The 16,442-nt window shown below is 45.0% G+C and overlaps 1 protein-coding gene across 1 annotated transcript in view; it reads left to right on the forward strand.

Moving 5' to 3' along the window:
- The first annotated feature begins 12,044 nt into the window (after positions 1-12,044).
- The window catches only part of GNB4 (G protein subunit beta 4), a 32,372-nt gene continuing 27,974 nt past the window's right edge, over positions 12,045-16,442 (forward strand). The window contains exon 1 of the mRNA XM_074912156.1: positions 12,045-12,137. The gene's annotated coding sequence lies outside the window, so the exon portion shown is untranslated. The remainder of the gene's footprint in view (positions 12,138-16,442) is intronic.

The raw sequence follows: 16,442 nt of genomic DNA on the forward strand, positions 1-16,442 counted from the left end.
AGGGAAAAACTTGAGAAGGCTGGGTTTTGTTTTTTAATCGTTAACTTCGCACTGTTATGCCTTCCTTCCTCTCTAAGCTTCCTTTTTGTGAAGATGAAACCTAGTGATGCAGTGTTTGCCTATAGGCGTCCTTTTTCCTGTGAACATACAGAAGCCTGAAGAACAAATAAACTGTTTAAGTTGCTGATCCTGCATGTTTGCAAATTCATTGGGAGATTTGGCTCACATGTAAGGACACAAGGATCCGGCTCCTAGGGAATAAACGTCAAAGAACATGAAAAGAAAAGCCTTAGTAGGCACTGGGACTATAAGAACAAAAGAGTGCTTCCAAACTGCAGTAGTGAAAACCACTGGGAAATGTGGAATAGTCTGACAGAAGCAGTAAGAATGATGGTTCTGAGTCAGGCACTGAATCAGAGAAAAAAAAAAAGAAAAAAGAAAAAAAAAAAAACAGAGGCTTGATCCAAGTGAATTAAAGCCACTTATATTCCTGGAAATGAATTATTTCCTCTTTATCAAAAAGGAAAAAAAGACAAAGAGGTTAAGAATGTAATTATATGTTGCAGAAAGAATTATATGGCAATTTCTGTCTCCCAGGCTTACATTCAGGGTACTAACCAAAACTCTGACACACTAACTTTCTGTAGTGAGTCTCGGCAGCGTTGCCTGCAGTGCCTATTTACTCTTCAGTACTTCCTCTTGGAGGCTTTCTTTTAGTCTATGTTCTCAGCAGGCTTTTAGAGGAAGCTCTGGGTATTATTTTGTGTCCAGAATAAACAGAAAGCACAGTACTGTCTTCTGTGTATAAGCTCTCTCCTTCCTATGCAAATTTACAAATATTGTAGAAAAACAAAATGATCACAGAAATAATGTTTTGTTAAATGATCACTCGAAACTAGTGCAGATGACTTAGTTCCTTGCTTTGTCAGTAAGTCCAAGCATACCAGGTACATAATTACATAATTTACTATTTATGTCATGAAGGCCTTCAAGAAAATGCTGAAGCCTATGAAGCATCTCTGCCCTTTTCTGTCTTAGGCTGAGAATATTTTCATTCCATTCATCTCTGCTTAGATGCAGAGTGTCTGAAGACTGTTGCAGAGTATCTGTTTTCAGTGCACACTGATGTTTTGCCAGTCATATGTCATGAGGAAGCATCCTCCCACTGGTATGAACAATATGACCATGAAAGAAGGCGAACAGTAACTGCATTATGTCCTCCAGAAGATGGATAGAAGTTAGAGGGAATGTGTTTTTGTGCAGTGTGTTGCAGGGCCTTGCTCATCAGTTGCGTGACACTGCTACATTTGTTTCCTAACATTTACAAATGAAATTAAATCAAGGTTGTAAAACAGAAAATTGTATTCATATGCTTTGTAGATTGATGACGACTGACATACCGTAAAATGCTAAAAAAGAGATCAGCTGCTATTAGTCTATAACGAACCATCACCAATATGAATTTGGCAACCAAGATTTCAGTTAACTTTATTCTGTCCTATATACTCACTAAGGCTGTCTTTTTGTGCTGATTTTTGTTGATGGATGGAAATCGGTTGGAAATAATTCTATTAAGATTCAGTTATTCATAAAACTGTATCATTTGATAACAAAAACCCATTTGCTTATGAATGCATTTAGGTTGCTGCACTGAACATACCCAGACTCTTATCTTCCAGTCATTCTTAATTGGCTGAAGAGTAGAAAAGGACTGGGGCAATTTCCTACAGACTTTTTTCTGGCTCTCCTGGTATGGTGCCCTGAAGTAGATGAGATGCTGCCATATCACAGAGACCACTGGGTTAAATTAACCAGGATATCATTAAGAGCACAAAAACAACCGCAAAGCTTCTATGGGGTTGCAAGCAGCACTATCTCTCATTACCCCAAAGAAAGTTTATTTCTTGCTACTTCCCTTGAGAAGAGAGTCAAAAATTACCATATTATGGGATGAGGACTGCCCAATAGCCAGAAAAAGCAATCTGAGAACTAGCGTGGCCAGCTGGAGCCCAGCCAGTATGATTGTGACTGGTGATCCCCCGAAACAAGACTGTGCAGCAGAAGCTGCTGTGCGCTGCCGCTGCAGAGAGCATCCCCCAGCAGGTGCCACCTAGAGAAGGCAGTAATTGCCTGGCCTGCAAGAGTCGAAGACGAAGCAAGGTGAAAGGGGATGAAAGAAAAACAGGAAGGGGAACAGGGGGAAAAGGAATTAATCTTTATTTTGTGTGCTGCTGCACTGTTGCAGTGTTTTGAACTTAGTTTTGTCTTCGGACTTGACTCTCCTTTTGCCAATTTAAGTCATCGGTTTAATACACAGTGGTGCAAATAAGCATCAACCCCTGCTTGCCTACTTGTACAGACTGACATTTATGTTGGATGCTTGCTTTTTTAGCACAGTACTGAACCAACAGTGCTAAAACACCATGTGTTTTGCTGTGTCAAGGGAACCAGCTATCACTGTAGCCATGTCACTAAATCACATTACAACTCTTGGTCTAACGACATTTGTATAGATCTCCAGCTCTCTACTATTTGTCACTAATCAGAGTAGTCTGAAGATAATCATGCAGGGACATTATGCCATTTGATGTTCTTTCCCTCTACTTTAGCTAATCATTTCTACAATGCACACACAAGCCAGCATATCTTGACTTCTTCAATTCCTTTTGCTATCTTTGTTTTTCTTTCTTTTAGCAGAAATAATTGAGAGATCAACGAGGTTATTGTGCCAGGTCTACTGCTCAATTCCTCAGTTTTCTGTTGCTAGATCCTGGTGGGATCTAGCAGGAAACTTGAAGAAACCCAAAGAACAAACCTCTTCTCATACTTGCTCTGAGAGGCCTACTCTGCCTAACAGGGATAGCTGAATGGGATTTAGCCTTAAAAGATTAAATATCTTTTCATTACAGTATGCTTCATCCCAATGGAGACAATGTTAGGGTTCATATTAACACTACTGAGCACTCTTGTTTTCTCTTTCTGTTTTAGCAATACAAAAAAAAAAAAAAAAAAGGTGAATTCTCTTCCATGTTACAGGTGCTTGAACTGCAATGTATTGAAATTCACGATGAAGTGAATGGAATTGTTTAGGATTTTAATCATTGTAGCTGCAGAATTTGGCTAGCCATCTTATAACCACTGTATTTATTTTTAAGATTCAAAATGTTAACAATTTAAACAATCGTAAGGAATATCCTGTTATATTGACCTTGAAAATGTTATTAAACAGGGTAAATACAACATTTGCTTGCTAAAATGGAAAGATGAAATGCCTAGTCACTTAGAGCTTCATATGGTAATCATCAGGAAAACAGCTCCTTTTTTAAGTGTAGCTGTCAAACTGACAGGCTGCAAAAGAAACAGATTCCCAGCTATTCAGTAGTTACAAAAGATCAAGATGATCCAGTTTCATCAGATCATCAAAGAGTGAGACTTGAATTTGTTGAATTCAGATCAGTTTTTTCTGTTTGCTCACTTAGGCTGGTCCTAGCTACGGGTTCATAAGAAATTCATAATAAACTTCTGAGCTGTTACTCATTCCAAGATGGCACTGAACATAGCATAGCTGTCAATTATAACCTGGCAGAGACTTGAGTAAAAATGCAACTGCCTCTTTTGAGAAATGCTTTGGGTTGATCGCAACCACTTTGACATAAGATGCAATTCTCTGTGAGTGCAGATAGCAACTGATTCTGGCAATTTCCTTATGGGAATTTTTCCAGGGGTATTTGATGTAAGCAAATGTCTCCGAAAACAAACTGTTGATGCACTATGAGGATAATCTCTTCTGAAAAAGACACCTCTGTGTCTGCTACAGGTTAGACAAGATTGTGTCTTGTCTAACTGGACCATTGTCCTTGCCTGTCGCTCAGCTCCACCACTCTAAACCAGCCTTTTATTCTTTGGAGTAATGGAAACCTTGGGTTTTTTCACGTGTTTGTTAATGTGTTTGCCAAAATATTCAGGACTTCTTTGCAAAGGTGCTACTGCTCTGCTGATTGACATTCAGCATGGGCAGGCAGAGCAGGTCAAGGAAAGAAGCAAGAAGCCAGAAAGGAACAAAAACCTTCAATTTTTGAGTTTGTATTTCAAATGTCTTTGAATCAGCAGCTCTGGGCGCTTCCCAGCTCTTGAAGGAATGCCAGTTCAGTACAGTGAGTGAATAAGGTGTGTGCGGGGGTGACTGCTTCTCTGTCAGTTGTGAGAAGCTTTATTTTAAAAAGTGCCTCTCTTTTTGCTAGCGTTACAGAGGTTTCAATGGTTCACAGGAGCTGGTAATGGTTTATGGAGTCTTTCTTGTTTATGGCCTGTTGCCCAGTCAAATCCAGCCCAGGTCATTAGTGACTAGAAACTGTTACCATGTTAACACACTCTGATGGATGATGCGAATGAACTGTGCCCAAGTCCAGTTTCTAGCAGAAAAAGCATCAGAGAAACCAGCATTGCCACTGTCCCTAACTGACTCTCTCGCAAGCAAAGGGGGACGGAGTTGTGCCAGCGGGTTCGTTCGGGGCAGAGCTGAGGCATGCAGCTGAGCACTGCTGCAGCGAGCTTCCTCTGCTGCCGCACATCCTTCCCTTCTCTGCAAAGAGAGAACATTAGCCTGCGAAGCTGTCAAGCTGATGCTTTCCCCAGCATTGAAATGACACACAGTAAAAACAGGCAAGCAAAATGAACAAAAATAAGGAGCACCTTGGCTAAGGAGCACTGATATCTTCTGGTAAAAGATACACGGAAGGGCATGAATGGTTTCATTCAGAGTTTTGGACCACAGCCCTGGGTATATGAGGAAAATCATTAACACACCATTAGCATTCATGCGTTAAAAAGGAAATGATGTCTTTATTGTAATCTCTAATTTTATTTTATAATGCCTGCTGTTTCTTTTTTGCATATTGCTGATTTGGACTCTTGTACTGGTCATTTTCACTTTGCTTATATTTAATGTCACTCTTTTGTTTGCTCATTTGTTCTTCCATCTGAAAAGCTCTCATGTTGGGTAACTTGCTCGGCAATAAGGGTAGAAGGAAGGCAGGTGGGCAGGCAATCTGAATTTTGATGTTGGCTCTGCCACTGGTTGCTTGGCAAGCTGTTTGCACCACTCTCTGCCTTACTTTCCCACAGAAAGAGACTCATGGTTGGAGAACAGTTTAAAATCTTTGACAAAAAAGAACTGTGCATCTACTAGTGCAATTTACTGAAGGAAAACACACATGAAACCAAGTATTTTATTCCATGTGCTCCTTAAAGTATATACAAGTTGATTAAGCCTCTGTTCTTCATTTTCCTTTCCTGAAATAGGTCTAAATGTTGAGTCATCATCGATGTACACATCCAAACCACTATAGACATCTTAGCCTTCAAACTGTAAAAAATCCAAATGTTCTAGATTCTTCAGACCATTTAACAGATGTGATATGCAAGTAGCAAATCCTAGTAACTAATGAAACACGGTTATAGTACAGATACAGATAGACAGAGAGTATGTACTGCTCTCTCCTTAATGTTCTTCTCTCTGTTTCCTCCCCCCAATTTATTTTGGATAAAGTGTCCACCAACAGAGCACAGCACAATTGCTGTATAATTTTATATTACTTACAGTCTTATAAAACTGTGGCAGGTAACAATAGAAATAGTGTAGTTTCTCTGCCTAGGCCACGGTGGCATTTCCAGTATCGTTAATTCACTGTAACAGAAACCCTTTTCCCTCAGGAATGGCTGGGGTCATAGCAACAATGTTGATGCAGATGCAGGTTAAGAGCCAGCAGCAGTATGCTAAAAAGCTTACTAAAAATGGTCTCTGTCTCTCTGTAGCCCTGGAAACCCAGCCTCTTGTATCAGATTTCCTCATTCACAGCCATAAAACTCTTCAGGTATCAAAAATTCTGTAAGTTAAATGACCAAACTTAAAAATTGCAAGCTTGAGTAATACTCCTGACAACTCAGTACAAGCTCAGACTCAAAGCTCAGAAGCAGCTGAAATATATTTGTAATTAGTCTAATATGCAACATTTGACTGTGGTGAAGATTTCTTGCTGCACTTCACCTGGAGGTTAGCTGAGATTCCAAAACTGTGAAATAAGTAGCCTTTGCCATCTTTACCGTAATGCAACTGCAGCTCACTGTGTTAAATCCTTCGTTCATTTACTGATCTTCACCAAAGTGTTTGCCAGTGTGACACTCCTGATAACTTGGTATTCTGCGGTCTGCAATTAGCAGTGTTGATCTGTGTTCGATGGGACAGGTTTGTGGTTATGTACAGTGGGGTTTGGCTGTGTAAATGCCTTCATTTGTTGGTGGCACTATGTGAATACATACATGAAAAAATATTATACCTATTATTTCTAAGATATTGAGTAGCAGTGGAATGCAAGAATCTTTCATTTAAAATGTGATAAGTAGTCAGATTTTGTGGTGATTGGAAACCAGCTTATATTTGTAAGAATTTCTAAAGCTAATTAATGGACCTGATCATGCTTCTTCAGTAGGTTTCCTGTCTTCTTCCATAAAAGGCCCAAACAATCTCTGAACAGACTGAACAAAATAACACTTCTTTAAAACTTTCTTCCTAATTCCACATCTTTTACTACCCATGTCAGTTACTGAATGCTTTGTTAAGTTCCGTTCATGACTACTCACATTTTCTCTTTTGTCTCCACTCATTCCACTTTGTACCTGGAACACAACTTTAATATACATTATGCTCTTCATCTGTACAAGAAGTAACTGAGAACCCACAAAAAGTCACCACTTGCTGTTATATGTGCAGCTAACTAGTGCTTGTTTGCTCCCTATTGCACACACTGTAAAATTCTTGGGGTTTAAGATTAGGTAAATTAATTGTAATTTCCAAAGCAGGATCTAGAAAATACCATTCATAATAGGAGAAGAGCTATTTAGCTGAAAAGGGTTGGGAGATTTTTCAAACTGAGAGTTAAAAAGGGATCTTCATTGTTTCTGCCCCTCCCATCTGCTGTTCTCTGCAGCTGAAAATGGGGCAGAAAGCCAACATCATGACATTTGAGCAGACAGCAGTTTATGGAAGCGTCTATTACAATTCCACACCCACACCCTTGGTAGAAAGGAGCCTTCTCCCTGGCCATTTCAAGCAGAGTTGCTGCCAGAGAGTTACAGCTGATATGAGGCTTCATCCCTTGAGTCTGGGATTTGTAGGCAGACTTAAATTTTTCTATGTAGGTTTTAAATACAGATTCCCCTTCCTCTGCTTTCTTAGTCCTCTCCCCCTCCAGAAGAAATCAAAAGAACTTCCAAAACGTGCTGTAGAGGTTTCTCAGCCCTCACATGCCATTATTACAAGTGGGTTGGACTGCGGCATCAGCGAACGTGCTTTCTGCACGGTGATTAGGATGAGCACTGCCTTTTGCCTCATTGAGTGATCTTAAACATTGGTGAAACACCTTGCAGATTACAGTAAGCACTGAACCCTGCTACTGATCCCTCCGTGTTGCAACTGGTCTTGGAAGGGAACAGTATAGCTCAAACGGCTTTTTTAGCCTGTTTGAATTTTGTTACTGTTTTATGATGAGCACTTTCAGCAGTTCCACGAGTATCCATCATTTTGTCTGAAAGAAACAGTAATATATATTATTCATAAATACATGCATACATATAGGCCATATGTAAAGCATCTATGCATGTATATCCACTCCCCTTTCTTCTACTTAAATAGTATTCAGTTCTCTTTAAAGGATGAGTCACCTGGCTCACTCTGGAGTCAGGAATCTAGACTCAAAACTGTAGCTGTGCAAGGATCCAACTATGTAGCTTGATCAGTTAGTTATTTTACTGGACCTCAAAAACTAAATGTGCTCTCTTGACATCCACTGTTTCTTCAGTCTCCTAAATAATAAGAAAAAGATTATTACTGTTTCTCCTTACATTCTTCTTCCTTGATTTTTTAACTGGAATTAAATGTTAGAGAATAAGCATGTGGATATAAAAGGAACTGAATCATGCTGGATTATCAGCCCTAGAAACTGAAGTTCACTGTTTCTCGGTAGCACGAGGACACTAGTAAAGCACAGCAAGGATACTCCACCTGCCCAATTGAACAGTGATCCAAAGACAAGAGCTGGTGGTAAGCAGCTAGTGCGTTCGCCATATGCATTCTTTCTTGGACTTCCAGAGAGACACGTTACTAAACGGCCGCCTTAGATGCATTTCATGAAGAGCATCAGCTGGTGTGCTGAGAGTTCACTGCTACTTGGTGCTGTGAAAGGTCACCCGTATGTAAACAGAGTCACTGACAGAATGACAAAAGATGATCTGTCATGCTTCAGTTGTGCGGCAGAGCAAGTGGAGGGTTCTTGAGATGAATGAATGTTTGACTTCAGTAAGGATAAAACCAGGAGATTGAAGGTAAAGCGGTTAAAACATTCTCTTTCCTATTTTGGCATGAATTGAGGAAAGGATATCTGAAGGTGGACATGTTTTTCCATCATGTAAATAGAATATAAAGATAATATGTGTAATCTTGTTTAAGAGAGTAATTAAAATGCATCAGCAAATTAAGTGAACTTTTAAGTCTCTGGCTCTTTATAAGGCTTGAATAAAGACTGATGTGAGATTGCTCACTCATTAGTAAGGGGTTAATCACCATTTTAATTCCTATATCTGTCGAGAAGGATGGAAATGTAAGGAGAAAAAAGGCATAGATTAGCATATGTCACCTGCATAGCTGTGTGGATTGCAGTAGTGCTGTCAGATATAAACAAAGAATGAGGACAAACAAAAGGAAAGTGTATGTACTGTAGGAGCGGCCTGATTTAGCCAATGAAAAAAACAATGATGAAAGGAAACCAGCATTGCCAACATAGAGGTGTCAAGAAAGTGGATTGCTACTTCAATAACTTAATTCTGAAGTTTGAATGAACAATTTTTTTCTTCTTTTGTTTTCCTAAAGTCAGTCAAAAAGGGTGGTGTGATTCAGTCACAACAGTGAAGGGGATTCCCTCTGGATCTCTGTCTCTTAGTTATCTGGGTTGTTTTTTTGTTTTAACTTGTCTCCTCAACAAATGTGATTACTTTGTGTATATCCTGAAGTGTTTTGGGAAGAAATTAGATAATGGACTGATGAAACGTGGGGGCTTTCTGGAACATGGAAAGTACCAGGCTGATAATGAACTCTGCATTTCTCTGGAACCAGGAAAAGACATCCATTGACTTTAGTGGTGTTTTTAGCCATTTAGATTATACGTGTGCCTGTCCATCTTTATGCCTTTTGGTCTCAGGCCCTGCCAAGACTGAGGTTTTTTAGACAATGTCTCATTGCTTCCTAGTACCCATTCGCTGTTTAAACATGCAGTGTTTCACAAGATTTCAATCAAAAGGGTGTTTAGGGTGCTGCTGGAGCTATCTTGGCTGAGGTTTTCAGTTACAGCTGAATCAGCACAATCTCCAAACAGGTTCCTGTCCTCTGCCTTCCCCCTGGAGATGTTTCAGACTCATCAGGCAGGAATCCAAGCGCTGGGGACCTCCAGTAGCGTTTAATCTATCAGAAACCAAAGTTGCTGTGTTGGCTGTAGTAATTCATAATTCAAAGAGAACATATTAGAGAAGCTGATCTAGATACTGATTTTAAAAAAATCACCTGGCACAGTATCTCTGCATTTCTTTTTCACTGCAGGACAAATTGATTCCTTAGTAAAAATTCCAAAATAATAGGAAACATATTGTGGAACTGGCTTGAGAATAGCTCCATTTGGGGTAGCTCCGATTTTACAGAGTAGGGCTTGGCATATGAAACCAGTGATCAGAAGCAGAACTGGGTAACAACTGGTTGTAAAATATCACCAGTAGCAGGACTGAGGATTTGTGTTTCATTAGGAATTCATAAGTTATTCATATAATAAATGACTAAACAGACTACACAATGGGTGAAAAGAGTTTTCATAAAGAGAGGCAATTTCTTTTATTTGTATCAGTAGATCTAAGAAAAAATATTCCTCCCTGCAACCTTTGCTTTGCTGTTAGCCTTGGACCACCACAGCTGCAGCAATGCCACTCCTGCAAGATGAATTCCCCTGCTGAGAACCATGTCCTGTGTGCTTCATTTTCCCAGTCTGCAACTGAAGAAACTTCCCCGTCTCCCAAATGAGTCATGAGGATTAATTATGTCATTTTTATAAAATGTTTTAATTTGCTCCACTGGAAGGACAAAGACTGATAATTTCATAATATGTAACTACCTAAATACTGTCTGAACTTTTCCGGGGTTTGCTTACCGCCTGTTATTTTCCAGAGCTGTTTCAAAACAGAAGATGAGAAATGATGTGCTCATTCTGGGACCATATCTTATCAGTAATCACTACTCAGGAGTTCTGAGGATTGAATTAAGAAAAATACAAGGGAATAAGCATAGTTTAAGGGAGAACTATCCTTGTGCCAATTTCTCCCTTTTATGAAAAGTGACTTATACAGTGATATAGTGACTCTGAGAAGGTGTTTTTTCTTTTCAGGTATGATCCAACAAAATCAAACCCATTCCTTGTTGGTTTTTGCTATGTGATCACTCATTAAATGCAAAGTAAAACATATTGCTGAATGACATCTGTCCTTTGGATAAACAGAAGACAGATGTATTGCAGTGCAGGAAAGCACAACGTAGGCTTTGCAACCAGGACAAAGCTATTAAGATAATAGGTTTGAGTCAGTTAAGGGAAGTGCATAAATGTTTTCTAAAACTGATTTAAGGTAAGCAATGAGCTACTTCATTACAGTACGTACTGTATGTTCCAGTATGTAGTACTATTAACACCGAGCCATTTATCGGTAATACACTAATAGCTCAAAGATTGCTTTACCCATGGTAGTTATGATACTCATGTAAAATATTTTACAAAAATCTCGAGCCTTCATGGTGCTGATGGTGTGACAGACCCGTGCCGAGAAGATGGATGATGTAAGTGTCCCATCTTTAGTGTTGGAGTCCTGACCAGGGCTGCCTGATGTTGGCTTCTACAGGGGTGTCCCTGCCGCATCAAGGTCAGCGGAGCGAGCAAGACTCAGAGAAAGTGTGTCCAGAGCATCGCACAAATGAGTTATTCTGTATATTCTTAGGTCTCACGTTGGCTGTGACTGTAATTTGTCGGTTTGGTTGTAATCTGAGCGCAGGACATGGAAAGGCAGACAGGTCACACCAACACACCCTTGGCAGGCAGTCTCTGACGGTCCTTCTGCCCCTGTGAGGCTGTGCACCATTAAGGGATGCGGGATGGCAGCTTTGTGAGGGACAGATGAGATCCGAGTATCCGCACAAATTCCCTTCTACCCTGCCACTGCGAAGTTCAGCGGTTATTTCTTGCTACTAATGAAAGGGAAAGACAGCAACCCTCTGTGTGCCGAGGGCGGGAGGGCTTCCATGGCTCGAGTCCGGAGAGCCCGGGGCAGCTCACGAGGAGGCAGCTGAACACGCAGAGTCTGGGGCCTCACCTGGTGTCGCTTTCTGACACCCACGGGTGGCTCCGCGGGGCCGGGCGCGTCCCCCGGGCCACTCCAGCAGAACACGGCAACGCGGCCGTCGAGCGCCGGGGGCCCGCAGAGGAGCAGCCCCCCCCTCCGCCCCGTCTGGGTGCCGGGGAGGTTAAAGGCTCCGCGAGAAGGAGGCGGCGTGGCCGCAGCTGCGCTAACGCTTCGGCGGACAGGAGCGCTCCGGCCGCCGCCCTGGGCGCGGGCACCGACCCGCCGCCCCACACGGTGCCCCGTGCTTCGCCGGCCGTTCCTCTGACCCCCGCCCCGCCGCGGGCGTCCTGACAGCGGGCGGGAGCCGCTGCCGGCCCTCGGCCCCGCTGCGCTCGGTGACGCGGCCGCACAGCCGCCGCCGCGCGGGGACGGCTCCTCCCCGCGGTGCCGCCAGGCTCGGGGGCCCCGACACGGGCGCCGCCGCTCCCCGCCCCGAACGCGGCCGCCGGAGCCCGGCGCGGCCTCGCCGGGCGCTCCGGGGCGCTGCCTCTTTAAGCGCTCTGACGTCAGCGCTGCGCAGCCATGGCAACGGCCCGTCACGTTGGCTGGGTCCATGCGGGAGGGGGAGGAGCTCCTCCCGCCGCGACCGAGCGCCATGGAGGCGGCGGCTCGGTGACACCCGCGCGGACCGTTACCCGGCGGCGGCGAGCCGGCAGGTATTTCCCGCCCGGGCCGCGGCGGGCCGGAGGACGCCGGCAGAGCCGGGCCCCCCGCCGGCGGGGGACGGAAGCCTGGCCAGCGGGCGGCCTCTGCCCGTCCCCCACCCCCCCCGCGGGCTCGGCGGGGCCGCCTGAGGGCGGCGGCCGGTCCCGCGGGGCGGCCGGCGGTGTCCCCTCCGTGCCTCGGCGCGGCAGAGCCTCGGCCGGGCGGGGCGCGGCGGCGGGGCCGGGCCGCGGGGCGCCGCGGGCCGCGCTTCCTGGTCCGGCGGCGCCGGCCGCCCCCGCGCCGCGCTCGGCCGCGAGCGGGGCGGAGGAGAGGGACGGCGGGAGGGCGGCGGCCGCTCGGGGCCGGGCGGAAGGTTCCAGCGGCTGCCCGGGCCGCGGCGCCTGGGGCCGGGCTCGCCCGCACCGCCGCCCCTCAGCGCGGGGAGGGCCGCGGGGCCGCGCCGGCGGGAAGCCCCGGCGTCCCCTCCGCCGCTGCCCCCGCAGAGCCCGGCGGGGGCCGCCCGGGAGCGCCGCGGCCGCCCCGCGCCCGCCGGCCCCCGCCCCGCCCCTCGCGGGCGGCCCCGTGCCGCGGGCGGGGGGAAGGGGGGGGCATGGGCGGCACCACCGCGCCGCAGCGCCGGGGGGAGGGGGCGGCGCTGGCGGGGAGCGCCCAGCCGCAGCGGGGGTTGAGCGCCGAGGCGGCCGCGGGCGTCGCCGCCAGCAGCGGCCCCAGCCCGGCCGGCAGCGCCGCTGCGACCCCGCCAGCAGGTAAAGCCCCGGCGCGGGGGCTGCGCTGCCCGCCGGCCGCGGGCGGAGGGGGCCCGCCGGGGCGCCGCCCTGAGGCGGCGGGCGGGTGAGGGGCGCGGTCCCGCCTCGGGGTTGCGGGTGCCGGGGTCCGCCGGGAGCGGCCGGGCCGGGCGGCGGTGGGCGGCATCTCCTGCTTCCCGTCCCGTTCTCCCCCCGCCTTCGCCGCCCCGGAGCGCGGGCATGCCGCGGCGCCGCGCCCAGCTTCCGCGGGGAAGGGTGGTGGCGGGGCAGGGCCAGGCCTCCGCGGCGCCGCGGCCTCGGGAGGGCTCCCCGGAGGTGGTGCCGGGGAGGGGGGACGGAAGTGGGGGGAAGCCTCCCTTCCCCAGCCTGGGGGGCGAGAGGCGGCCTCAGCCGCTGGGGAGGCGGGGGGAGTCCGAAGGGAGCCGGCGGGACCCCCCGCCCCGCTGTGCGGGCAGTGGGAGCACGTCGGTGTAGGTCGCAGGGAGAGGGTCTCGGGGCCAGGGTGCCCCTTCCCGCTTGGGAAGTACCTTCTTGTCGCTGGGGGTCGTCAGGGACAGACCTGGCGCTGGAGAGAGCGGGCTCAGCAGCGCAGGCGGCGCAGTGCCCTGCGCAGGGGGCTGCGGAGTGTCCTGCCGACCCCACGGGGTCAGCTAGCCCGGCAGTTGGGATTTAAAAGGCCGTAGAGGTGGCAGCGGCAGGCAGTTTCCACGTTTATGGAATACGTAGGGAAACTTCCCTCTCTCCTCTCTTCTCCTTTTTTATTTCTCTACCTATCCAGAACTTGCCAGTTTTCGGCATTCCGTCATTCGCCTTGTGGCGAGGGGCTGGGACTCGCGTGCGTTGCGTGACTGTTGTGACAAGGGTAAATCTGAAGGTACTCCCCATCTTTAGGAAAAGTGCAAAGTCATAGATGATTTTTGTGGTATACTTCGTAGGTATTGCTGGTTTCCACATCCAGATTTTTTTTTTCTTTTCCAAATTTGCTTTTTTTAAATTTATTTGCACTTATTTTTGAGGTGATCAGCTTCTTTAATTTTTAGTTTGGTCTCTGCTGGAAATTGTAAAAAGCTTCCAAATTGCTTGCATTTGGTAGACAACTAGTTTAGTTTATGTTGTAATATTATCTGAACTAAGGCAAAATAAACCTCTGATCCGTTCCCTCCTGTTAATTATACAGTTTGGGAATAGGCACGTTGTCTTCTATTAGACCAATTATTGTAGCATGATTTTACAGGCTGGTTTTCAGTTCTGAAGTAGGAGCACGGTAAGTCTCAAAGCTTAGTATGAGTTGAGGGAAAGATTGCTTAGAGTTTAATTTCATTATATATAAAATCAGTTTCTGAAACAACAGAATAGTAACTCTCCTCTGCTAGGTAGAGACTATTAGGAAAGGAAGGAAAAGAGTGGCAAAATGCTCTAGAGAGAGGAACCAAGTAACCAACCTCTAAACCCCACCTTAAGGTCATTGGGAGAGGTTAGAACCGGAGTTTTCTGAGTCTGGTGGGTTTTATGTATTCAGTGGAGTTCTGTGTTCAAGTTTGGTCTCTGCTTTGAAAAATGCTTAGCCCTTTTTTTACTGAGAATCTCAACTGACAGATCAGAGCGATTGCTTGGTGAGAAACAGTTCCCCGCTGGTAGCTGGGTGCTTTTCCTCTTTTGCCAGTTGTCAGCGCAAGCTCATTCTGGTTTGTAGGGATTGCAGTGCTTCACCTAGAGTAGACCCCAAGAGCATTTGATGTGTTTTCCAGAATTTCATATACTTCCCTAAGTATAAATAGAGGTTCCAGAGATTTTTGATAGTTCTTGTGGGGAGTGGTGGAAATATTGGGGGATGTGAGTCATTTGAGCGTGCAGAGGAAAACCTGAAGTTGCTCTCTGACTTCTACTAGAAATATTGGAACTGATGTAAAAGGTGGTCACTAATCTGACAATTAATTGACAGATACAGTAGATGTAGTTGCTGGTTAAAGTTGGGGAAAGTCTGAAGTAATGTTAGCAGTAATGACGACTATATCAACAAATCAAAATGAAACAAACCACATGACAAACCCTTACAATCCTGACAGTCTTTTAATGGGTTGGGAATCTTCAGTGGGTTTTTGCAATGTTTGTTTGTGATTCTTAAGCATGATAGCTGTGGTGAAGTTAATTTGTGCTTCCAGAGAACAGACTGATTCTATCTTGGAAGAAGGGGGCTAGAAAAAAAGAGGGAGATCATAAATACATGGATGCGTTTCACTGTGTGTCTCATATGTCAAAATAAGGTCAATATTTAATTAAATGTTACTTAAAATTAGCAGTTTTTACAGTGGATAATGTAGATGAGTTACACATTTCATATATTGAGAACCAAGGCTATAATAATACCTTTTGTCTGTTAATCATTAAAAATTTGAGTTTCAGATTACAGGGATGTCTCTTTCTGTATTCTGTATTGTTAAAGTGGTATAGCAGATAACTGATGCTCTATCTCCTGTTTAGCCCCTTCCCAAGTGCTTGAAATTTGGTCCTGATAGACCGTTCAGGTCATTTAAATCTTGAGTAGAAGATGACTACAAATGTCATCTGTTGTATTTATGTTGGATAATGAAAGTTTCAACTATATCTTTGTTACCTAGTTGAGCACTAATGTATCTAGTGTTAAATTTGTACAAGTATTTTATTTTCCAAACAGTTTCTAAAGAAAAACGTGGGACTCAAAAACCTCATGAGAAAACCTTGTAAAAATATTTTTGAATACAGAACTGTGCATAGTTCTCGCCTAGACCGTTATGCAGCTTTTTAAAAGTGCCACAGAACTTGTGAATATAAGATTTGGAAGGTGAAGTAAAAAATAAAAAAAAATTTTTAAACCCACAATATGCAGTGCATTGTATTCCTTCCTCAGTTCCTGTCTTCTCTGCCAGTGATAAATTAAGACTGCTGTGTCACTGAAGACAGAGTCATTTGTTTTATTGTTTGTTATCTTGAGTCACTTTTTTTAAAGTCTTATCAAACTAGGAGGAAATTCAGAATCTCTAAGCTTGATATATGATATGCTTATGATTCCATGAGCTTGCTCATGGAATGTAAATACTTAGGGACACTGATAATGCAGTGATTGTGTTTTGTACTTAATACTGTCTGAGAATATTAATGCCATTCCCAAGTGCCTGGAACTTGCTGTTTAGAAAGTATGCACAGTACTGCTAATCAAGAAAATTTCAAGTTCCACCAAAATTTTTCTCTCCTCTAATTGGATGCAGACCGGTCACTTATTTCATCTTCTGAAGTGTGTAATTAAATTTAGTTGTTATTGTTCTGTTCTTGTATGAAACCTCTGTGTTTTGCAACCCAGTGTTTTGTAATAGAATTTATGTGAAAGATGCTAAGCAGAACTAAAGCAAATGATCATGAAAAACATGAACGTATGCTGTTCTCTTAAGGTTGTGGTTTGGTATCTGATACTAGGGCAGAGAGCTTCATAGAGCTTTCTAGATAACGAGGCAGTGCTATACAAAACTGCAGCTTTAATTTTAAAAAATCTGCGGAGTTTAGGATTGTGTTAAT

This window comes from Athene noctua, chromosome 8 (assembly GCF_965140245.1).
Source record: "Athene noctua chromosome 8, bAthNoc1.hap1.1, whole genome shotgun sequence".
In the NCBI taxonomy this organism is placed as follows: Eukaryota; Metazoa; Chordata; class Aves; order Strigiformes; family Strigidae; genus Athene; species Athene noctua.